This window comes from Myotis lucifugus, unplaced genomic scaffold, assembly GCF_000147115.1.
Source record: "Myotis lucifugus unplaced genomic scaffold, Myoluc2.0 scaffold_877, whole genome shotgun sequence".
In the NCBI taxonomy this organism is placed as follows: domain Eukaryota; kingdom Metazoa; phylum Chordata; class Mammalia; order Chiroptera; family Vespertilionidae; genus Myotis; species Myotis lucifugus.
The window spans coordinates 42,447-52,967 of NW_005871925.1; the positions used below are offsets into that span (position 1 = coordinate 42,447).

General features: G+C 48.0%; 1 long non-coding RNA gene and 2 pseudogenes across 1 annotated transcript; 1 reads left to right on the plus strand and 2 right to left on the minus strand.

Annotated features, from left to right (window-relative positions):
• The window catches only part of LOC102431754, a 2,534-nt pseudogene extending 1,609 nt beyond the window's left edge, over positions 1-925 (minus strand).
• Positions 926-5,492: 4,567 nt separating this feature from the next.
• Positions 5,493-6,884, minus strand: LOC102431129 (annotated as a pseudogene).
• Positions 6,885-7,951: 1,067 nt separating this feature from the next.
• On the plus strand, positions 7,952-10,241 carry LOC106695134. Its single transcript, XR_001346205.1, has 2 exons — positions 7,952-8,038; positions 10,174-10,241. It is a non-coding gene; the product is annotated as an uncharacterized LOC106695134 (long non-coding RNA).
• Positions 10,242-10,521: the final 280 nt, after the last annotated feature.

The following is a 10,521-nucleotide window of genomic DNA, read 5'->3' on the forward strand; positions in this document are numbered from 1 at the left end:
CCCAGGGGGGGGGGCCCACCCTTCGGGGTTCCCCCCAGGGGATTTTAAGAGCCTTTTTGGGGGTACAAAAAGGCCGGGGGCCCCCTCCTCCCCCCTGTAAGCGTCCTGCTTGGCGTCCAACTGCTTGGGGCCCTTCATCGAGTTGTAAGCGTCCAGCTGGGCGTCCAACTCCTCCGCTGAGATCTGTCTCCTAGGATGGCGGCCAGTGCGCCTGCCTGTATGCAGGTTCCCGGAGTGGGAGCGGCCCTGAGTGCCGCTGCCGCTGCCGCCGCCGCCGCCGCCGCCGAAGCCTCCAGATCCTTGGTTTGTAGTCACCCAGCCTCTGTTGACACTCTGGGCCTGCCTGGGCTTCGTATCTATCTGCGAGGTGAGGATCTGGATGTGGAGGGGTCGGCCATACAAAGGGATGCCGTTATACTGCTTCATGGCTTCCAGGGCGTCTGCCTTGGGCTTAAAGTGCACGGGGGCTGTTCCCAGGCTGCGGCCAGAGCGGTCGTAATGGACAGCGGCCTTCTTCGGAGGCCCGAACTTTCCAAACAGCTGCTGGATGTCCGCGTCAGACACTCCGAAGTGCAGGTTCACAGCAGCAGCTACCCCCCGGTCATCAGGCTGGCGCCCCTGCCGAAAGCCCTGCAGAAGCGGTCGTGTTGCCACTCGTCAGGAAGCTGTCTCTGCCTGCTGTAGGGCGTCGGCCGGTTCTTGCCTCGGCTGAGGGCAGCCTGGTTCCGGAATGGCCCGCCGCCCCTGCGCTCTGGTGCGGCGGCCTATGCTCCACAACCCCGGCCTCTCTAGGAGGCGGCAGGGCCTAGGTCAGACCTAGGTCCTTGCCCCCGCCCCCGCCGCAGCCAGGGGCCCCGCCATGGGCGCCCCACTGGCTCAGCTCCAGCCTAATGTCATCCAGTGACATGTGGATTTTGTCGGCCATGGTGGGGCCTGAATCAGCCTTGGATCGAGCCCCTGTGGATGCACGCAGGTCCTTCACTTCCCGCACAGCACCAGAGCTGTTCCTGGAGGGGCACCAGATAAGCCAAACAGGTTAGGGCGGGTCACATATCTTTGTACTAGTTAATGACAAGTGGTAAATAGTCACTTCCCTTTTTTCCAGTGCCTTTGGGGCACAACCCAGAGTCCCAGGGAAGAGACCACAAATTTCCTCATTGTTACTGTTATCATGTTAATTTTTGACCACTCACTATCATTTTACAGCTTACCAACCCCCACCCTCACCCCTTTGCTTTCTCCCACCTCCCTCATCTATCATCACTGGATTTCATGGAACCCACTGGTCAACAGCAGGAAAGAGTGTAGAACAGTGTTTGAAACCACTTACAAGTCTCATCCTTGGATGGTGATTTATAAAAATAGGTCAAAGACATGCTTGTGGACTTTGGGCTTTGCTGTGCTGTGTATCTATGCAGAGGCCGGGTGATTTTAAACTCCTATGTGATGACTTAAGTTTACCCTTCACCCCTGGTATGGCCCCCGGATTTTGTTATCTAGGCCTTGGAAAGGCCTCCTCCCTGCCTTGAAAGGAATAGATTTTTAATTCCTTGAGATTCTGCTTCCCGGCAGTAGCCAAAAGTCTGGTTCAAATAAACTCCTCACAGAAATTATTTACAGGTTTGAGTGTTTCTCGGGTTAATGGTATGAAACTCCAAGAAAACACACACACACCACACACACCACACACACACACACATACACACACATACACACACACATACACACACACATACATACAAGTTTTTCAAGTGTACAACTCAACAAAACATCACCTTAATACAGCGCCCAAAGTATAAAGCCTCTTTCTGTCACCATTTTCCTCCCCCACACAACCCCCCCCCCAGTTTCTTTCTCTTTGGGTTTCTTTTGTGTTTCCCCCTTCCACTACCACCCACCACCCCCAATCTTTTATTTTCAACATAGGGATGGGGCATTTCTAAGGCATACAAACAAAGCGACTAATCCAGGAAGCCATAGAGGCAATAAACGCTAACCTGGACCACATCTGCCACTGCCTATGTATATATATATTCACAAGAAAGCCCAAAGACAACAAGCAGGTGGGTGTGGGTAACATTGGTGCAATGTAATGTGGTTGTGGATTTTAGCGTGACTCACCTTATGAATGACAAGAAAGTGTTGGGGCAGAGCGGGAGCATACTGTAGTATGTGTGTTGGAAGTGAGGTAAATCTGGATGAGGCCTTATCCATGAAATGTACAAAATCAATCAATTTGGCCCTGGACCGGTGGCTCATTGGTGAGAGCATCTTCCCTTATGCCACTGTTTGTGGGTTCAATCCCCAATCAGGGCACAGACAGGAAGCAACAGAGCCCTGGCTGGTGGGGCTCAGTTGGTTGAGCATAATCTCATGAATTGAAAGGTCACCGATTCCTTTCCAGGTTGGGGCACATGCCCAGATTTCAGGTTCATTTCCCAGCTGGAGTATGTATTGGAGGCAACCAATAGGTATCTCTCTCTCTCTCTCTCTCTCTCTCTCTCTCTCTCTCCTTCCCTTTCTCCCTCCTTTCCTAAAATCAATAACACACACACACACACACACACACACACACACACACATATTTGTTCCTGTTAATCCTCACCCAAGGATATTTTTCCATTGATTTTTAGGGAGAGTGGAAGAGACAGGGCAAGACCGAGGGAAACATCGATGTGAGAGAAACACGTCAATTAGTTGCCTGTGACCAGGGCAAGGGCCCAAAGAACCTGCCACCAAGGTCCATGACCTTGGCTGGAATCAGACCTGGGACCCTTTGGTCCACAGGCTGGCCAATGCTCAATGCTCAATGCACTGAACCAAACAGGCTAAGGGAAGTGTATATATATATATATATATATATATATATATATATATATGCTGTACCCAGACACGCATTGCTGTGGCTCAGTCTGGTTAAATGGAAAAGAAAGAAAAGAGAAAGCACACGTTTCTAATACGCTTAATTTCACAATGCCTGTGGGTATGCAACATTTTGTGTTGTTCCATTGTCTGTGCAGATATAGAGATTGTCTGGTTTGCCGACTCTAGAACACGCAACATATAATTGTCCATGTGAGAAGCAATCCACGTCTAGATCTAAACCGCACAATTCTAAAGATTGGCCTTGAGCTTTGCTAACGGTGATTGCAAACGCCAATCAAATTGGGAATTGCAATCTCTTAAATTGAAATGGCATATCCGTTGGAATTATAGGAATGCGAGGAATGAGGACATCTTCACCTTTGAAAGGTCCTGTCAAGATTGTTGTTTCTATGACATTGCTCGTTAATTTTTTTACTGCAAGCCGCGAGCCTGTCAACGCTTGGGCTGGTTGCCATTTCACAACATGGTAATTGGCGCGCCGATTTTCAATTGCAGTACATGCGGTGGCATCCCTGGCAGATCGAGTGAATTCAAAAATTCTGTTGGATAATTAATCGCTTCATCTGCTTCCACAACAGTGTCGACAGACTTGTATGTGACTGCCTCGCTTTGAATGTTAGACTGAATGATATTGTTAAGACATCTTTGTTCTTGGCCGCAAGAATAGCTCGTTCACTCAGCCAATCATGATTCTTATAATTGGTTTGAATATTGGGAATTACTTCTTCAACCAATTCTTCTTTTGACGTCACTAAATTGCAGAAGTTATGAGGCAATGAAATTCGTCCTGAGGTCAGATCAACCGGCACCTTTCCGTTCCCATTTCCCAGCAATTGATGTGAGAATATCTTAGCTGATGGATCGTTTTGCAGCTGGACATGCATATTTGTGGTTAATTTTATCTGCAATTTATAATTGTAAACAGAAACATTGAAATGGAATCGTAAAATATTTAGTATAGCGTGTGTTGCATTTACGTCCAACAGATGGCGCTACTTTTCAAAAAAGGCATGTTTTTACCTGTCACAGGTGTGACATCTATATAATAGTAGGTATATAGATATATAAAAGCACGCGCGTGTTCGAATGCAACGTTGTGTCAAAATTTCTAAGCAATCGGCAAAAACCGGTTTGGCTCAATGGATCGTGCGTCGGCCTGCGGACTGAAAGGTCCCAGGTTCGATTCCGGTCAAGGCCATGTACTGGGGTTGCGGGCACATCCCCAGTAGGAGATGTGCAGGAGGCAGCTGATCAATGTTTCTCTCTCATCTATGTTTCTAACTCTCTATCTCTCTCCCTTCCTCTCTGTGAAAAATCAATAAAATATATTTTTTAAAAAATTCAAAGCAATCGGTGAAGAGCTTTCGGAGATTTAAAATTTTGAACAAAGGAACATTTGTATATATATATATATATTTAAAAGCTACCGACGAATAAATAAGCAATCTCTCTCTCTCTCCCTCCCTCTCCTTCCCTCCCCTCTTCCCTTCTACTCTCTTTTTTTCCCCCACACTCAAAAAAAAAAAAAAAACTAGCCCTAGTTGGTTTGGCTCAGTGGATAGAGCCAAAAGGTCCCAGTTTTTATTTCGGTCAAGGGCACATGCCCGGGATTCGGGCTAGATCCCCAGTACGGGGTGTGCAGGAGGCAGCCGATCCATGATCCTCTCTTATCGTGGATGTTTCAATCTCTCCCTCTCCCTTCCTCTCTGAAATCAATAAAAAAAAATATATATATATATATATATATATATATATATATATATATATATATTAAAAAACACATCAAGCCCTAGCCGGTTTGGCTCAGCGGATAGAGCATCAGCCTGCAGACTGAAGGGTCTCGGGTTCCATTCTGGCCAAGGGCACAGGCCCGGGTTGCAGGCTCAATCCCCAGTAGGGGGCGTGCAAGAGGCAGCTGATCCATGATCCTCTCTCATCATGGATGTTTCAGTCTCTCTACCTCTCCCTTCCTCTCTAAAATCAATAAAGAAATACATTTATTTAAAAAAATACATCAGGAATCAGTGTAGAGCAGTGTTTGACAGCACTTGGGAGTCACTGCTAAATTGCAATACACTGTAGAACAGTATTTGACACCACTTGGGATTCCGGTTGGTTCTCCAGTTTGAAACTTGGAAGAAAATAATAGGATTAAAATTTTATTTTTATCATACATTGACATAATTCTTGATAATAACTGCAGAACACTTATTCTTAGAATGAATCAGAACAGAATCTAATTTTGGTTGGGACTTTCGTCTAACTATATTTTCTGACAAAATTACTAGATGTTAAATGCAGTGTGGTATCCCAAATTGGATCCAGGAACGACAAAGTGCATTATGACAAAAAATTGGTGAAATCTGAATAAAATTTGCAGCTTAGTTAATAATAATATGCAGACGTCTTAGTTTTAACAAATGTTCCATGCTAATGGAACATTAGGGAGAACTGGTGAGGGGTAGACAAGAATTCTCGGTATAATAGTTGGAATATTTCTATCAATCTAGCAATATATATATATATATATATATATATATATATATATATGAAGCAAAATACAAGCCCATATTTTTATTTTTTCCATAATGCAAATTTATTGTTACACAAATGTACAGTGTTTGAACAGAGCAAGAAAGCCACACTGTTGCCTAGAAAGAGGAGTTGAAGCAGCACGTGGGAAGCAGGGTGGTTCTGGGATGTCAGGTGTGTGGTTAGCGGCTCGGCTCCATGTATGTGGAGATGTCCATTTCTTCAGGAAGCTCCGCCACATTGACTTCAAACCGACCCTGAACCTCATTGAGGATTTTGGCATCATTCTCATGAGACACAAAAGTGATAGCCAGGCCTTTGGTGCCAAAGCGCCCGGCACGGGCCACCCGGTGGAGGTAGGTGTCCGAGTCCCCAGGCATGTCATAATTGAAGACGATGTTGACTCGCTCAATGTCCATCCCTCGGCCAAACAGATCGGTGGCCACCAGGATCCGCCGCTGAAAGTCCTTGAACTGCTGGTAGCATGCTAGGCGCTCCTCCTGGGCCATGGCCCTGTGGATGGCGATGGCTGGGAAGTTCTGTTGCACGAGTAGCTGGGCCAGGGCTATGCAGCGCTGCACCGACCTCACGAAGATCACCACCTGGTTAAACTCTAGCACGTCCAGGAGGTCAAGGAGTTGACGGTTCTTTTCTCTCTCTTTGAGCTCGACATAGTATTGCTGCAGCCCATGCAGCGTGAGCTTGGTGTCGTCGTCCACCGACACTTCCAGGGGATCTTGCATGAACTTCCTGCAGACAGGCCGGATCTCTTTGCTCAGCGTGGCACTGAACATCATGCACTGCTTCTCGCGTGGCGTCAGGCGAAAGATCTCCTGTACGTCCCGCCGCATGTCTAGCTGCTCCAGCATCTTGTCACACTCGTCCAGCAGGAAGTGCTTCACATTTCTCAAGTTGAGGCTCCTGTTCCGCACGAGTGCCAAGATGCGACCTGGAGTCCCCACCACGATGTGGGGACAGTTCTTCTTCAACACCTCTTCGTCCTTCTTGATGGAGAGACCCCCGAAGAACACGGACACCTTGACACTGGGCATGTACTTGGAGAAGCGCTCATACTCCTTCCTGATCTGAAAGGCCAGCTCCCGAGTGTGGCACATGACCAGCACGGCCACCTGTCCATTGATGGGCTCGATCTGCTGAAGGGTGGCCAGCACGAAGACTGCAGTCTTACCCATTCCAGACTTGGCCTGGCACAGGATATCCATGCCCAGGATGGCTTGGGGGATGCACTGGTGCTGAACCTCAGATGGATGCTCAAAGCCACAGTCCCCTATGGCCCTCAGGAGCTCAGGCTTCAGCAGAAAGTCCCGGAAGCCAGAGCTGTGGATGGAAACGTAGGACCCCTTGGCATCTTTCTTGGGGGGTATTGGGGTGCTCTCTGTAGGAGCCTGGGGTTCTTCATCTTCCTCATAATCCAGAAGCTCGTTTTCCACATCTTGTTCCGCCATCATACTGGTTCGCCGTTCGCCTCCGCGCTCGCGCGCGCGCGCTGCGAGAGTCCAAGCGAGCTAGAGCGCCTCGTATGTATGGTCGGTCGGTCGGTGAGGGCCCTCTTTCAATGGCAGGCCTCCGACTTGTTGCAGTCTCACTTGGTGAATGAGGCAGGCAGCTCTCTCAGGCGGCCTTTATAAGGGCACAAATCTCCTCCTGAGGACTCCACCCCCAGGACCTAATCCCATCCCAAAGCTCCAGCTCCTAATCCCATTAGCTGGCGTAATAGGATTTCAATTTATGAATTTGGGGCTTGGTGGGAGTCACAAGCATTCAGCCCATAGCACTCATCTTCACTTCACTGTGCTTTATTGTCCTAAATGATTTAGAAAAATGGGCTCTAGCCAGTTTGGCTCAGTGCATAGAGCGTCGGCCTGCGTACTGAAAGGTCCCGGGTTCGATTCCTTTCAAGGGCATGAACTTTGGTTGGGGCCATATATCCAGTAGGAAGTGTGCAGGAAGCAGCTGATTGATGGTTCTCTCTCATCGATGTTTCTAACTCTCTATCTCTCTCCCTTTCTCTCTGTAAAAAAAACAAAAAAAGTATTTTTAAAAAAACGGCCGTCAGGTGGCGCACGAACACCAAGATCAAGAGCGGGCACCCTGCCGAGCCGTGGGCCCGGCCTGGGCGGGCACCCTGCCGCCCACTGTGTGTGTGTTTGTGGGGAGGGGGGTGGCAGGGCACAAGGGGACCAAGTCCGCCGGGTCCCGTGGCGGGTGGCGGGGCGGCAGGGCGGGGCGTCCAACACCTGAGCTCTACCCAGGAAGAGGCGTCCAACACCTGAGCTCTACCCAGGAAGACCCCTTGGGCGCGCGACATGGCCTGGCAGCGGAATGGAGACTGGAAGGATGGACCCAGAACACTTTTTGCGGCGCAGGACCCTTAAAACCTCAACCCGCGGTGGGGGGGCGGAGGCGGGGGGTGGGGGGGACGACAACGACGACTCTGAAGACCTAAGCGCGGGCGAGTATTCACGGGGCAAAAAAACAAAGGAGGAATCATTTTCTCTCTTTGTTTCCTTTCAGTTATTATTTTTTTTTCGGAATTGAATTTATTGGGGGACACATCGGTGAATAAAATGAAATGAAATGCAATAGGATAAAATGAAAGGTGTACATACATAAGAAGCTTTGCATTGTGGATGAAAAGGGGCCACATGTTGCCCTGCCCAGCTTGACTCAGTGGATAGAGCGTCAGCCTTAACTGTACGATAAATGAATATTTATCTTTTTATATATATTTTATTGATTTTCTACAGAGAGGAAGGGAGAGGGACAGAGAGTTAGAAACATCGATGAGAGAGAACCATCGATCAGCTGCCTCCTGCACATCTCCAACTGAGGATGTGCCCACATCCAAGGTACATGCCCTTGACCGGAATCAAACCTGTGATCTTTCAGTCCGCAGACCCGCAGGCCAACACTCTATCCACTGAGCAAAACAGGTTTAGGGCGGGTCACATATCTTTGGACTGGTGAATGACAACAGATAACTAGTCACTTCCCTTTTTTCCAGTGCCCTTGGGCCACAGCCCAGAGTCCCAGGGCAAAGACCACAAATTCCCTCATTGTTACTGTTGCCATGTTAATTTTTGACCGCTCACTATCATTTTACAGCTTACCAACCCCCCCTCCCCCGCCTCTTTGCTTTCTCCCACCTCCCTCATCTATCATCACTGGATTTCATGGAACCCACTGGTCAACAGCAGGAAAGAGTGTAGGACAGTGTTTGAAACCACTTACAAGTCTCATCCTTGGATGGTGATTTATAAAAATAGGTCAAAGACATGCTTGTGGACTTTGGGCTTTGCTGTGCTGTGTATCTATGCAGAGACAGGGTGCTTTTAAACTCCTATATGATGACTTAAGTTTATCCTTCACCCCTGGTCTAGCCTCCGGACTTTGTTATCTAGGCCTCGGAAAGGCCTCCTCCCTGCCTTGAAAGGAATAGATTTTTAATTCCTTGAGATTCTGCTTCCCGGCAATTGCCGACAGTCTGGTTCAAATAAACTCATCACAGAAATTATTTACAGGTTTGAGTGTTTCTCAGGTTAATGGTATGGAACTCCAAGAAAACACACACACACCGCACACACACCACACACACACACACACACACACACACACACACACACAGCGGAAGGGAGACTGGAAAAGTTTTTTGGGGGGTGGGGCCTGACAGAGGACCGAGAGGACGTACCCAGAACACTTTTTGCCTTTAAAACCTCAAGGGGGGCGGAGGGCAGGTTTGTGTGTCACGACAATGAAGACCTAAAGGCGGCGAGTATTCACGGGGCAACAACAACGGAGGAATCATTTTCTCTGCTTCCTTTCAGTTATTATTTTTTTTCCGGAATTGAATTTATTGGGGGACACATCGGTGAATAAAATGAAATGAAATGCAATAGGATAAAATGAAAGGCCTGGTCTTGCAAACTCAGACACCTCAAGTGACCACCCAGGATGTTCTGAATTAAAAAAAAAAAACTTTTTAAAGTAGAAAGCAGTGAGTGGGCAGTCACTCCCTAGGCCCGGTATCTCCCCTGAGAGAGATCACCTTTGAACTTACTGGCATCTGAGCCTATTGTCTTTCTATGCCTCTAGGTCCTAGAGTCTAGGATCACATGTCTTTGGAGTAGTGAATGTCCCGGTAACTAGTCACTTTCCTTTATCCCAGTGCCCTCAGGGCACAGCCCAGGGTCCCAGGGTAGAGACCACAAATTCCCTCATTGCTACTGTTGTATATTTTTTTAAAAAGCTAATACATAAGAAGCTTTGCATTGTGTGTGCTAGGTTGAGGGACTGGGGACTGCGGCATGGAAGGGTAAGGGAATGTGGGAGGGGGAGGGACTGCGGCCTGGAAAAGGTTACCGATTGTGTCAATGTCAGGAACCGTGGCAGAGAAAAATTGCTGGATTGTCTTAGAAAACAATGTGTTAAGATTAAATCCAGCCAGGTGTGACTCTGTTTACCTCCGCTCCATTCTCATGAACTTTTTGTGAACTTCTAATGAAATGCTTTGTATTTTTTTTAACACTGTTTTGCTATAAAGGATCATACTGCACCCTTGATCTCTGCCACATGCTCCGAATCTCCCAGAGGGGGAGATAGGTGCTGTGGTCAGCTGGCCAGCTTAATAACAGGCTTTTACATTTAGATTCTGAGTCGGTGGTCTATCTCGTTGAGCCAACCCATAACATTGTGGATGAAAAGGGGCCACATGCTAACCTGACCCACTCGGGGGAGGCCTGGCCTTGCAAACTCAGACACCTCAAGTGACCACCCAGGATGTTCTGAATTTAAAAAAAAAAAAACTTCTTAAAGTAGAAAGCAGTGTATAGTGAGTGGGCAGTCACACCCTAGGCCTGGTATCTCCCCTGATAGAGATCACCTTTGAACTTACTGGCATCTGAGCCTATTGTCTTTCTATGCCTCTAGGTCCTAGAGTCTAGGATCACATGTCTTTGGAGTAGTGAATGTCCCGGTAACTAGTCACTTTCCTTTTTCCCAGTGCCCTCAGGGCACAGCCCAGGGTCCCAGGGTAGAGACCACAAATTCCCTCATTGCTACTGTTGTATATTTTTTTAAAAGCTA